The sequence below is a fragment of the Chlorocebus sabaeus genome, chromosome 1, assembly GCF_047675955.1.
Source record: "Chlorocebus sabaeus isolate Y175 chromosome 1, mChlSab1.0.hap1, whole genome shotgun sequence".
Classification (NCBI taxonomy): Eukaryota; Metazoa; Chordata; class Mammalia; order Primates; family Cercopithecidae; genus Chlorocebus; species Chlorocebus sabaeus.
The window spans coordinates 57,211,432-57,224,109 of record NC_132904.1 but is presented as its reverse complement, the minus strand read 5'-3'; the positions used below and the strand labels follow the sequence as shown (position 1 = coordinate 57,224,109).

Here is a 12,678-nt window from a genome sequence, read left to right as displayed (position 1 = left end):
TGAATCATTGACTTCTGGAGTATTATGTTATGAGATTCTAGGTCTGCCTTAAATCTTTTGTTTTAGCTGGCCTCCTATGACACTCCTCTGGCGAGAAAGCAGGGGTGAGTTGGTGGCGAGCGCTGCCTTATTACTGTCAGATAGAGATTGAATTCCAGGTCCCCCACAGGGTTTCCACTGACTATGTGGCCTAAGGGGATGGGGGGGCTGGCATATTTTTCAGTACTATAATGTTTATTTAACTATTTAAAATTTTTTTCTCATTCTCTGCTGGAATTCTTATTTGCATCTTTCATCTCCTTGAGTGTAATAAGCACAGTGTTTTAAAAGTCTGTGTCTGATAACTCCAATGTACAGAGTCTCTTAAATTTTTATTTTCTGTGCGTAGGGGGAGGAACTGGTTTTATTAATATAGCCTTATCCCCTTGTGTGTCTGGCTATTTTGATTATGTGCTGTACATTGACTATTAAAACTAAAACTGTAGAAATAATTTTAGGACTGTGATAATGTTATTTATCTAGAAAGTATTTACATTTGCATTTATAACATGCTAAAGATACTAACCTCCTAGGATAACATTCATTCAAATTAGAAAATTGGCTGTATTCAATTTTGGCTACAAAACCTGAAATACCTAGGAATTCGGTGTTTATTATTATTACTATTATTATTATTATTTGACAGAGCATCCTGTTCTGTTACCTAGGCTGGAGTGTAGTGGTGTGATCACAGCTTACTGTAGCCTCGATCTCCTGGGCTCAAGCAACTCTCCCACCTCAGCCTTCCGAATAGCTGGGACCACAGGCACATGACACCATGCATGGCTAATTTTAAATTTTTTTTCCTGAGCTGAGGTCTCCTTATGTTGCCCAGATTGTTCTTGAACTCCTGAGCTCAAGTGATCCTCCTACCTTGGCCTCCCAAAGTGCTGGGATTACAGGCATAAGCCACTGTGCCTGGCTTGATTTGACTGTCAGCTTGAACGTTATTGGTGTGTAAACATGCTAATTCTTATACATTGATTTTATATTCTGAAACTTTACTGAAGTTGCTATCAGTTCTAGGAGCCTCTGAGCAGGATCTTTAATGTTGTCTAGGTGTAGAATCATGTCGTCTGTTAAGGTATAGTTTGACTTCTTTTCCTTTTTGGATGCCTTTTATTTCTTTCTCTTGCCTGACTGCTCAGGCTAGACCTTCATTATGTTGAATAGGAGTGGTGAGAATGGGTATCCTTGTCTTATTCCAGTTCTCAAGGGGAATGCTTCCAGCTTTTGCCATTCAGTACGCTGTTGAAATATGGATTTGTTATAGAAAGCTCTTGTTATTTTGAGGTATGTTTTTTTGATGCCTGGTATATTGAGAGTTTTTATCATGAGGGGATGTTGGATTTTACTGAAAGCTTTTTCTGCAGCTATAGAAATAATCATATGGTTTTTGCATTTAGTTTATGTGGTGAATCACATTTATTAATTTGCATATGTTGAACCAGGCTTGCATCCCAGTAATAAAGCCTACTTGATTGTGGAGTATTAACTTTTTGATGTGATGCTGGATTTAGTTTGCTAGATTTGTGCATCTATGTTCATTAGGGTTATTGGCCTGAAGTTTTCTCTTTTTGCCATGTCTCTGCCAAATTTTGGTATCACACTGATGTTGGCTTCATAGAATGAGTTAGGGAAGAGACCCTCCTCTTCGATTTTTTGGAATAGTTTCAGTAGGATTGATATCAGTTCTTTGTATGTCTGGTCGAATTTGGCTGTGAATCTATTTGGTTCAGGCCTTCTTTTTTTTTTTTTGGCTGATTTTTTTTTTTTAATTACTGACTCAATTTTGGAACTTGTTATTATTTGTTCAAGTTTTCACTTTCTTCCTGGCTCAGTCCTGGGAGGTTATATGTTTCTAGGAATTTATCCATTTCCTCTAGATTTTCTAGTTTGTGTGCATAGAGTTGTTCATAATAGTCTCTGAGGATCTTTTGTATTTCTGTGGGATTTATTGTAATGTCATCTTTGTCTTTTCTGATTGTACTTATTTGGATCTTCTGTGGTTTTTTTTTTGTTAGTCTAACTAGTGGTCTATCAATCTTGTTTATTCTTTCAAAAATCATTTTTTGGTGTCATTGACTTTTGTATGGATTTTTCCATCTTAGTCCTATTTAGTTCTTCTTTAATTTTAGTTATTTTGCTTCTTCTCTCTGCTTTGGGCTGGCTTTTTAAAAAATTCTCGTTCCTCTAGGTGCAATGTTAGATTTTTAACTTGAGATCTTTCTAATTTCCTGATGAAGACATTTAGCAAATACAGCTAACCAAGGAGATGAAAGATATCTAGAAGCAGAACTACAAAACACTGCTGAAAGAAATTAGAGACACAAAATGGAAAAAAAAATCCATGTTCTCAGATTGGAAGAATCAATATTATTAAAATTGACATTCTGCCCAATGTTATTTACACATAGCTATTCCTATCAAACTACCAAAGTCATTTTTTCACAGAATTAGAGAAAGCTATGCCAAAATTCATATGGAACCAAAAAAGAGCCCAAATAGCAAAAGCAATACTAAGCAAATAAAATAAAATAAAATAAAATAAAATAAAATAAAATAAAAACCCAGAGGTATCACACTGCCTGAATTTAAACTATACTACAAGGCTACAGTAACAAAAACAGCATTGTACTGATATAAAAACAGACACATAGACCAATGGAACAGAAGAGATAACCCAGAAATAAAGTCACAAACCTAAAACCATCTGACTTTTGACAAAGCCAACAAAAAGAAGCAATGGGAAAAGGACTTCCTACGCAGTAAATAATGCTGGGATAACTGGCTAGCCATCTGCAGGAGAATGAACCTGGATCCTTTCCTTTTACCATATTCAAGAACTAACTCAAGATGGATTAAAGACTTACATGTAAGACCTCAAACTATAAACATCCTAGAAGAAAACGTAAGAAATAACGTCTCAATATTGCCGTTGGCAAAGAATTCAATACTGCTGTTGGCAAAGGCTTAGTCCTCAAAAGCAATTGTAACAAAAACAAAAATGAACAAGTGAGATCTAATTAAACTAAAAAGCTTCTGCACAGCAAAAGAAACTCTTAACAGAGTATATAGACAACTTATAGAATGTGAGAAAATATTTGCAAACTATGCAAAGTGATGAGAAATAGAGGCAAATTGGACAGTGCTAAACAGTAACATAAAGTCAATCACTTTGGCCATTCTGATTCTCATCAGAGTCTCAAAAACATCATTGCTGTAAGTGTTCATTCAACAACCTGAATTGACCAAATGATGTAAATGTGAGTGTTAACCATATTCTAAACTGAGTCACTGTTTTCTTTATGAGTATCTGGGATTTTAAGATAATAGCCATTAATATTCTCAATGCTTAATGTAATATGTTTGGAAATACTTCATGAAATATAAGCATTAGATGAAAGTGAAATCTAAAATTTAATTTTTAATAGAATGAATGTTGAAATAAAGATATAAATAATGAGATTATTTAAATTATTCTAATATTTACTGGTTTTTATTTCAATAGGCACAATTCCAAAAAGGATGAAGACCAGAAATAGCACAATGGTGATGGAGTTCATTATTTTGGGGTTAACAGAAGATCCTACGATTTGTTCAATCTTCTTTGTGGATTTTTTAGGAATCTATGTCCCTTATCTCCACATCTCCACTCCTTTCCCGCTTTTCTGGAGGGCAGGAACCCCCCAACCCCTTCTCTCCGTGTCTCTACTCTCTCTTTTCTCTAGGCTTATCTCCTTCACTATGGGCAACCTTCCACCCTCCATTCCTCCTCCTTCTCCCTTAGCCTGTGTTCTCAAGAACTTAAAACCTCTTCAACTTACACCTGACCTAAAACCTAAATGCCTTATTTTCTTCTACAATGCCGCTTGACCCCAATACAAACTCGACAGCAGTTCCAAATAGCCAGAAAATGGCACTTTCGATTTTTCCATCCTACAAGATCTAAATAATTATTGTCGTTAAATGGGCAAATGGTCTGAGATGCCTGGTATCCAGGCATTCTTTTACACATCGGTCCCTCCCTAGTGTCTGTTCCAAATGCAACTTATCCCAAATCTTCCTTCTTTCCCCCCAATCTGTCCGCTCAGTCCCAACCCCTAGTGTCGCTGAATCTTTCTAATATTCCTTTTTTACAGACCCATCTGACCTCTCCCCTCCTCGCCAGGCCGAGCTAAGTCCCAATTTTTCCTCAGCCTCTGCTCCCCTACCCTATAATCCTTTTATCACCTCTCCTCCTCACACCCGGTCTGGCTTACAGTTTCCTTCCGTGACTAGCCCTCCCTGACCCGCACAACAATTTCCTCTTAAAAAGGTAACTAGAGCTAAAGACATAGTCAAGGTTAATGCTCCTTTTTCTTTATCCGAGCTCTCCCAAATCAGTTAGTGTTTAGGCTCTTTTTCATCAAATATGAAAAACCCAGCCCAGTTCATGGCTCATTTAGCAGCAACCCTGAGACGCTTTACAGCCCTAGACCCTAAAAGGTCAAAAGGCCGTCTTATTCTCAATATACGTTTTATTACCCAATCTGCTCCCGACATTAAATAAAACCCCAAAAATTAAATTCCAGCCCTCAAACCCCTCAACAGGACTTAATTAACCTCACCTTCAAGTGTACAATAATAAAGTAGAGGCAGCCAAGTAGCAATGTATTTCTGAGTTGCAATTCCTTGCCTCCACTGAGAGAAACCCCAGCCACATCTCCAGCACACAAGAACTCCAAACGCCTGAACCACAGCTACCAGAGGTTTCTCCAGAACCTCCTCCCCCAGGAGCTTGCTACAAGTGCTGGAAATCCGGCCACTAGGCCAAGGAATGTCTGCAGCCCAGGATTCCTCCTAAGCCCTGTCCCATCTGTGTGAGACCCCCCTGAAAATCAGACTGTTCAACTCACCTGGCAGCCACTTCCAGAGCCCCTGGAACTCTGGCCCAAGGCTCTCTGACTGACTCCTTCCCAGATCTTCTCGGCTTAGCGACTGAAGACTGACACTGCCCAATCACCTCAGAAGCCTACAGGACCATCACAGGTGCTCTGGGTAACTTTCACAGTGGAGGGTAAGTCCGTCCCCTTCTTAATCAATATGGAGGCTACCCACTCCCCATTACCTTCTTTTCAAAGGCCTGTTTCCCTTGCCTCCATAACTGTTGTAGGTATTGATGGCCAAGTTTCTAAACCTCTTAAAACCCCCCAACTCTGGTGCCAATTTAGACATTCTTTAATGTACTCCTTTTTAGTTATCCCCACCTGCCCGTTTCCCTTATTAGGCCCAGACATTTTAACTAAATTAGCTGCTTCCCTGACTATTCCTAGGCTACAGCCACACCTCATTGCCACCTTTTCCCCCAGTTCAAAGCCTCCTTCGCATGCTCCCCTTGTATCTCCCCACCTTAACTCACAAGTGTAGGATACCTCTACTCCCTCCTTGGCGACCGATCATGCACCCCTTACCATCTCATTAAAACTTAATCACCTTTACCCCACTCAATGCCAATATTCCATCCCACAGCATGCTTTGAAAGGATTAAAGCCTGTTGTCACTCACCTGGTAGAGCATGGCCTTTTAAAGCCTGTAAACTCCCCTTATAATCCCCCATTTTACCTGTCCTAAAATTGGACAAGGCTTACAGGTTAGTTCAGGATCTGCGCCTTATCAACCAAATTGTTTTGCTTATCCACCCCATGGTGCCAAACCCATATACTCTCCTATCCTCAATACCTCCCTCCACAATCCATTATTCTGTTCTGGATCTCAAACATACTTTCTTTACTATTCCTTTGCACCCTTCATGCCAGCCTCTGTTTGCTTTCACTTGGACTGACCCTGACACCCATCAGGCTCAGCAAATTACCTAGGCTGTACTGCCGCAAGGCTTCACAGACAGCCCCCATTACTTCCATCAAGCCCAAATTTATTCCTCATCTGTTACCTATCTCAGCATAATTCTCATAAAGACACACATGCTCTCCCTGCTGATGGTGTCCGGCTAATCTCCCAAACCCCAATCCCTTCTACGAAACAACAACTCCTTTCCTTCCTAGGCATGGTTAGTGCTGTCAGAATTCTTACACAAGAGCCAGGACCGCACCCTGTAGCCTTTTTATCCAAACAACTTGACCTTACTGTTTTAGCCTACTATACCTCATGTGTGCCTGCAGCGGCCGCTGCCACCCTAATACTTTTAGAGGCCCTCAAAATCACAAACTATGCTCAACTCACTCTCTACAGTTCTCATAACTTCCAAAATCTATTTTCTTCCTCCAACCTCATGCATATAGTTTCTGCTCCCTGGCTCCTTCAGCTGTACTCACTCTGTTGAATCTCCCACAGTTACCATTGTTCCTGGCCCAGACTTCAATCCGGCCTCCCACATTATTCCAGATACCACACCTGACCCTTATGACTGCATCTCTCTGATCCACCTGACATTCACCCCATTTCCCCATATTTCCTTCTTCCCTGTTCCTCACCCTGGTCACATTTAGTTTATTGATGGCAGTTCCACCAGGCCTAATCGCCACTCACGAGCAAAGGCAGGCTATGCAATAGTATCTTCCACATCTATTATTGAGGCTACTGCTCTGCCACCCTCCACTATCTCTCAGCAAGCCGAACTGGTTGCCTTAAGTCAGGACCTCACTCTCGCAAAAGGACTACGCGTCAATATTTATACTGACTCTAAATATGCCTTCCATATTCTGCACCACCATGGTGTTATATAGGCTGAAAGAGGTTTCCTCACTATGCAAAGGTCTTCCATAGTTAATGCCTCTTTAATAAAAACGCTTCTCAAAGCCGCTTTACTTCCAAAGGAAGCTAGAGTCATTCACTGCAAGGGCCATCAAAAGACATCAGATCCCATCACTCAGGACAATGTTTATGCTGATAAGTTAGCCAAAAAAGCAGCTAGAGTTCTAACTTCTGTCCCTCATGGTCAGTTTTTCTCCTTCACATTGGTCACTTCCACTTACTCCCCCACTGAAACTTCCATCTATCAATCTCTTCCTGCAAGGCAAATGGTTCTTAGACCAAGGAAAATATCTCCTTCCAGCCTCACAGGCCCATTCTATTCTGTCATCATTTCATAACCTCTTGCATATAGGTCACAAGCTGCTAGCCTGTCTCTTAGAACCTCTCATTTCCTTTCCATAGTGGAAATCTGTCCTCAAGGAAATCACTTCTCAGTGTTCCATCTGCTATTCTACTACTCCTCAAGAATTTCTCAAGCCCCCTCCCTTCCCTACACATTAAGCTCAAGGTTTTGCCCCTGCCCAGGACTGGCAAATTGACTTTACTCACATGACTCCAATCACGAAACTAAAATACCTCTTGGTCTAGGTAGACACTTTCACTGGATAGGTAGAGGCCTTTCCTACAGGGTCTGAGAAGCATACTGCAGTCATTTCTTCCCTTCTGTCAGACATAATTCCTTGGTTTGGCCTTCCCACTTCTATACAGTCCAATAGCAGACCAGCCTTTATTAGTCAAATCACCCAAGCAGTTTTTCAGGCTCTTGGTATTCAGTGAAACCTTTATATCCTTTACTGTCCTCAATCTTCAGGAAAAGTAGAACGGACTAATAGTCTTTTAAAAACACACCTCACCAAGCTCAGTCACCAACTTAAAAAGGACTAGACAATACTTTTACTACTTTCCCTTCTCAGAATTCAGGCCTGTCCTCAGAATCCTTTGTCCTCGGAAAGCCTATTTGAGCTCCTGTGTGGACACTCCTTTTTATTAGGTCCCAGTCTCATTCCAGACACCAGCCCCACTTGAACTGCACCCCAAAAACTTAGATAGAGCCTAAAAACTCACCAACCAACAAGTAATTATGCTGAAGCCCCTCAGACTCTCTCTAATTGGATGTCCTAGGTCCTCCCAATTCTTATTCCTTTAATACCTGTTTTTTCTCCTTCTCTTATTCGGATCTCGCGTCTTCCATTTAGTTTTTCAATTCTTACAAAACCGCATCCAGGCCGTCACCAATCATTCCATATGCTCCTTCTAACAACTCTATATTATCACCTCTTACCACAAAATCTTCCTTCAGCGTAATCTCTCCCACTCTAGGTTCCTACGCCGCCCCTAATCTTGCTTGAAGCAGCCCTGAGAAACATCGCCCATTATTTCTCCATACCACCCCCAAAAATTTTCGCCACCCCAACACTTCGACACTATTTTGTTGTATTTTTCTTATTAATATAAGAAGACAAATGTCAGGCCTCTGAGTCAAAGCCAAGCCATCATATTCCCTGTGACCTGCACATACACATCCAGATGGCCGGTTCCTGCCTTAACTGATGACATTCCACCACAAAAGAAGAGAAAATGGCCTGTTCCTGCCTTAACTGATGACATTACCTTGTGAAATTCCTTTTCCTGGCTCATCCTGGCTCAAAAGCTCCCCCACTGAGCACCTTGTGACCCCCCCACCCCTGCTCACCAGAGAACAACCCCCTTTGACTGTAATTTTCTTTTACCTACCTAAATCCTATAAAATGGCCCCACCCCTATCTCCCTTCGCTGACTCTCTTTTTGGACTCAGCCCGTGTGCACCCAGGTGATTAAAAAGCTTTATTGCTCGCACAAAACCTGTTTGGTAGTTTCTTCACACGGACGTGCATGACAGTTACCATAGCGGGCAATATCAACATAATCATGTTAATTCAAAGAAGCCTTCAGCTTCACACCCCAATGTACCTCTTCCTCAGTCATTTTGCCCTTGGTCAGTCAAGTTGATTTGCCTTGCCGATGTTCAATCAGGTTTTCCACGTCAGTCATGCATATCACGATTGTGAGTTCCCTAAGAGAGAGAACTACTATCCCTGTTGCTGGCCGCACAGTCAGCTTATCTCTGATGTTACCTTTGGGACAGTCAGGTGCTTCCTGCTGTCTCCCATGGCCTATGATCGCTATGTGGCCATCTGCTCCCACTTCTCTATTCCACATACATATTTCCCAGGGTCTGCATCATCTTAGTGGTTGCTTCCTATCTGGTGTGTGTGTGAATGCTTTATCATTTAGCAGTTGTTTATTGAGCGTGACTTTCTGCAGACCAAATCAAATCAACCATTTCTTCTGTGACCTCTGACCAGCTGTGAAGCTTTCTTGTCCCCACATTTACATTGCTGAAATATTTCCTGCCATCTTATCTGGGTCAATCATTATAATCCCACTGTTCATTATGGTTGTCTCATAGCTATACATCCTGCATTTGATCATGAAGATGTACTCCACTGAAGGGAGGCACAAGGCTTTCTCTAACTTGCACCTCCCATCTCACTGCAGTCGCTTTTTTTATGGAGCAGTTACATTCTATTATGTTTTACTGCAGTCAAACCACTCAGCTGACCATATTAAAGTAATGTCTGTGTTCTACACAGTAGTAAATCCCATGCTGAACCCCTTCATCTACAGTCTGAAGAACAAGATGGTGAAAGAGGCCATGAGAATAAATTTCTAATTTTGAAAGAAATCCAATGTGAATCCAGAAATTGCATAAATAATAGTTTTGGGAACATATGTGATAGATATTTATATTGTCTATTAGCTTTATTTTATGTGAAGAACTACCTTAAATACACAATGCCAGTATGCTATTAATGTCCACTTTAAGTTATAATTTTCTAGAGTCACAAAAACAGTACATCATTTCCATGAAAGTATAATGGGTTCAAATCAAATGTGTCTATTTCAGAGTTAGGATACCTCGAGAATATAGTTTTACTTCTCTTTTTACTTCTCTTTTTTTACTTCTCTTTTTTTCCCCATTATTTAAGGAGTCTATGATTAAAGGGTGTATGTTTTTCTTCAATTAAGTAATATATATTTTTAATGTCATCTTATAAATTAGCATTCTGGAAAGCATCATGCACTCAGTGGAAATGCAATTGATATTAGTGTTGGCATCCCAGGTCACTTTCTCTGAAAGACTTGGCTTCTGTTTTATGTTATTATCATAATCTTTGGAAGTAGAGATGCTGAAGTCTTGGGAATGTTTTATTCCCATCTAATCTAATTGAGACAAAAATAATTTGTTTCAGTTTTGCCACCATGAGACTCATTCCAGATAACACAGAAGGAACTCTGAAGGCTTACCAGGCAAGCCTTTGAGCTGTAGGAAAAATTACTGGGTAACTGTGGTGAAGAGGGTCCTAGGGCACAGTGGAACTTTCCTTCAGCAAGCCAGTTGGTGTTTCCAGGGTATAACATTATTGACTGAAGCACCCAGGTTGATGCAGGCCTGGAATACAACTGTCATTCTTCTTCATAGTATGTGTTAAGAAGGTGTTCATGGTCACTACTTCTGTCACTGGTTTACTTTAACTGTTTATGATTGAGTCTGGATAGCAGTTTTTAGCCTCCTGAATGGCCTCCCCGCCTCCAGAACCTCCTCTGTAATAATTTCTGATTAATCATTCTTAAAAATTAAAATGTGATTTTCCAATTATTACAAAAGTGATATGTGTCACATGAGTTCTAGAGCAAGAATGGATGATAATTTACCCTCAATTCAATGTTTATGGCATGTAAGTTGGTGGAAGCATAATGCTTTGCAAACAGTCGGGGATCTGAAGACAACCTATGGAAGGAACAAGTTTAAAGAAGTCCTGGTCACTCAGCACTCTGAACGATGAAATTATTTACCTATGGTTTTTGAAAAGGGTAACACCATTGAATCCAGGAACTGACACTAGTTTTTACAATGAAATAATCAGGCAGTGTTGACATTAATCACTTTGGACCTCTTATGTTGGACATTTAAATAAATATATTTATCAACCATTTTTATATCCTCTTTTGTGTAGTGTCTTTTCAGGTCTTTTGCCAATTTTATTCTCACTTTTCTTTTTGATTTGTTCTTACACTCTATCATGAATCCTTTGTCAGATTTGTATATTTTCAAGGTATATTCCCATTGTGAAGTTTGCCATGTTGCTCTTATTTATATCTTTTGATGAAAAAAAGTTTTTAATTTTAATGAAGTCTAATTTAATGATCTTTTCTTTAATGTTTAATGCTTTGGTGACAAGTTTGAGAAATCTTTCCCTAATCTAAGGTCACAAAGATGTTCTCTCATGTTATCTTCTAGATGCTTTATACCTTTGAAATTCAGAGTTGGGCTATAATTTTATGGTTCTTTTTTATTTCATCTATAAATTCAACACAGGCAAGGCCCACAGATTCATTCACTGTGAAAATGTATGGAACTATAGGATTGCTCTCTTGTTACCAGCTCCTCCTCCACTGCTGCTTTCTAGGTAAATTTAAGGGTAGTAGTGGGTGAAATGATTTATTTTTGCATTTGGATTTCTTCTAAATTTCTCTCTGTCCAGGAAGTCCACACTGTCACCCGAGGACTGAGTGATTCCTTCTCATCCCTTTAGTCTCAGTGTGTGGCGGGCCAGACTATGGACCTGCCTCAGGTATGCAACCTGCTACAGTTCTCTGCTCACCTGTGTGGAAATGTGTCCATTAGGCTTTCACGAATCCTTTATTCTTGGTTCATTGCATATACACATGTGATTTCCATGTTGTCTAGGTTTTTCTTGTTACCACGTGATCAAAGGTTTTTCACATCCTTCTACATCCTAATTCAGAGATGCAAGTTCCACTTTGATTATTTTATAAATGTTAAATCAATCTAGATTTCCTGAAAAAAAAATCCAACTTGAGTTGCTTTTTTATCCATTTTGTTATTACTGGAGTTGATTTGATATTTTATTTAGCATATTTTCACCTATGTTCATGAGAGAGTTTTGCCTGTGGTTTTTCACTCTTGAAATGAAATTTTCAGGTTGGGGTATCAAAATATAAGCATGATTTGGAAAAAGTTTCTTTGATGCCTTTTCTCAGAAGAATTTTTTACAGGATTGATGCTATTTATGTCCTAAATATTTGAAGGGAATCAACATTGCAGCCATCTGGGCCTTCCACTTTTGTGGAAAACTTTTTCCCCACAAGGCTCATTTTCTTTAACAAATACTTAGTTTTTCAATTGCTTTCTAATGTCATTTTTGGTAAGATGTTCTTCATAATAGTTTACCTGTTCATTTATGCTTTGAAGTTATATCTTTTTACTTCTTATGTTCTTTAAGATCAGCAATGTCACCTTTTCATTCCCAATGTTTGTAATTCCTATATTTTTATTAATGTCTTATTAGATATTTATCAATACTATTAGCATTTTCAAGTAATGAAGTTTTTTACTTGTATTTTTCTGTATTGTACATGAATTTTCTATTTCATACATTTTTATATGTCTTTATTATCTTCATCTTTATTTCTTTGGGTTTAATTTAGTGTTTGTTATCTAAACTCTTGAGAAAAAGACTTAGATCATTGTTTTCAGCCTCTATTTTGCAATATATCATGTAAAAGATGGCTATAAATTTCCTTCTCATCTACCTTAGCTGATTTAATGTGCTATATTTTAGTTATTTAATTGAACATATCTGATTTTTATCATGATTTCTTGTTTAACTTTTGTATCATTAACAAATGTATTGCTTATTTCCCAAAATGTTGGGACTGTTTAAGTTACACTTTTGCCAGAGAACGTGTTCTAAAAGATTTAAAGACCTAAAAAAACCTGAAGCTCGATTTGTGGCTCCATATACAATCAGTTTTTTAAAA

General features: G+C 39.1%; 1 pseudogene; it reads left to right on the top strand.

Moving 5' to 3' along the window:
* Positions 1-3,557: 3,557 nt before the first annotated feature.
* LOC140712209 (olfactory receptor 5P4-like) lies at positions 3,558-9,505 on the top strand (annotated as a pseudogene).
* Positions 9,506-12,678: the final 3,173 nt, after the last annotated feature.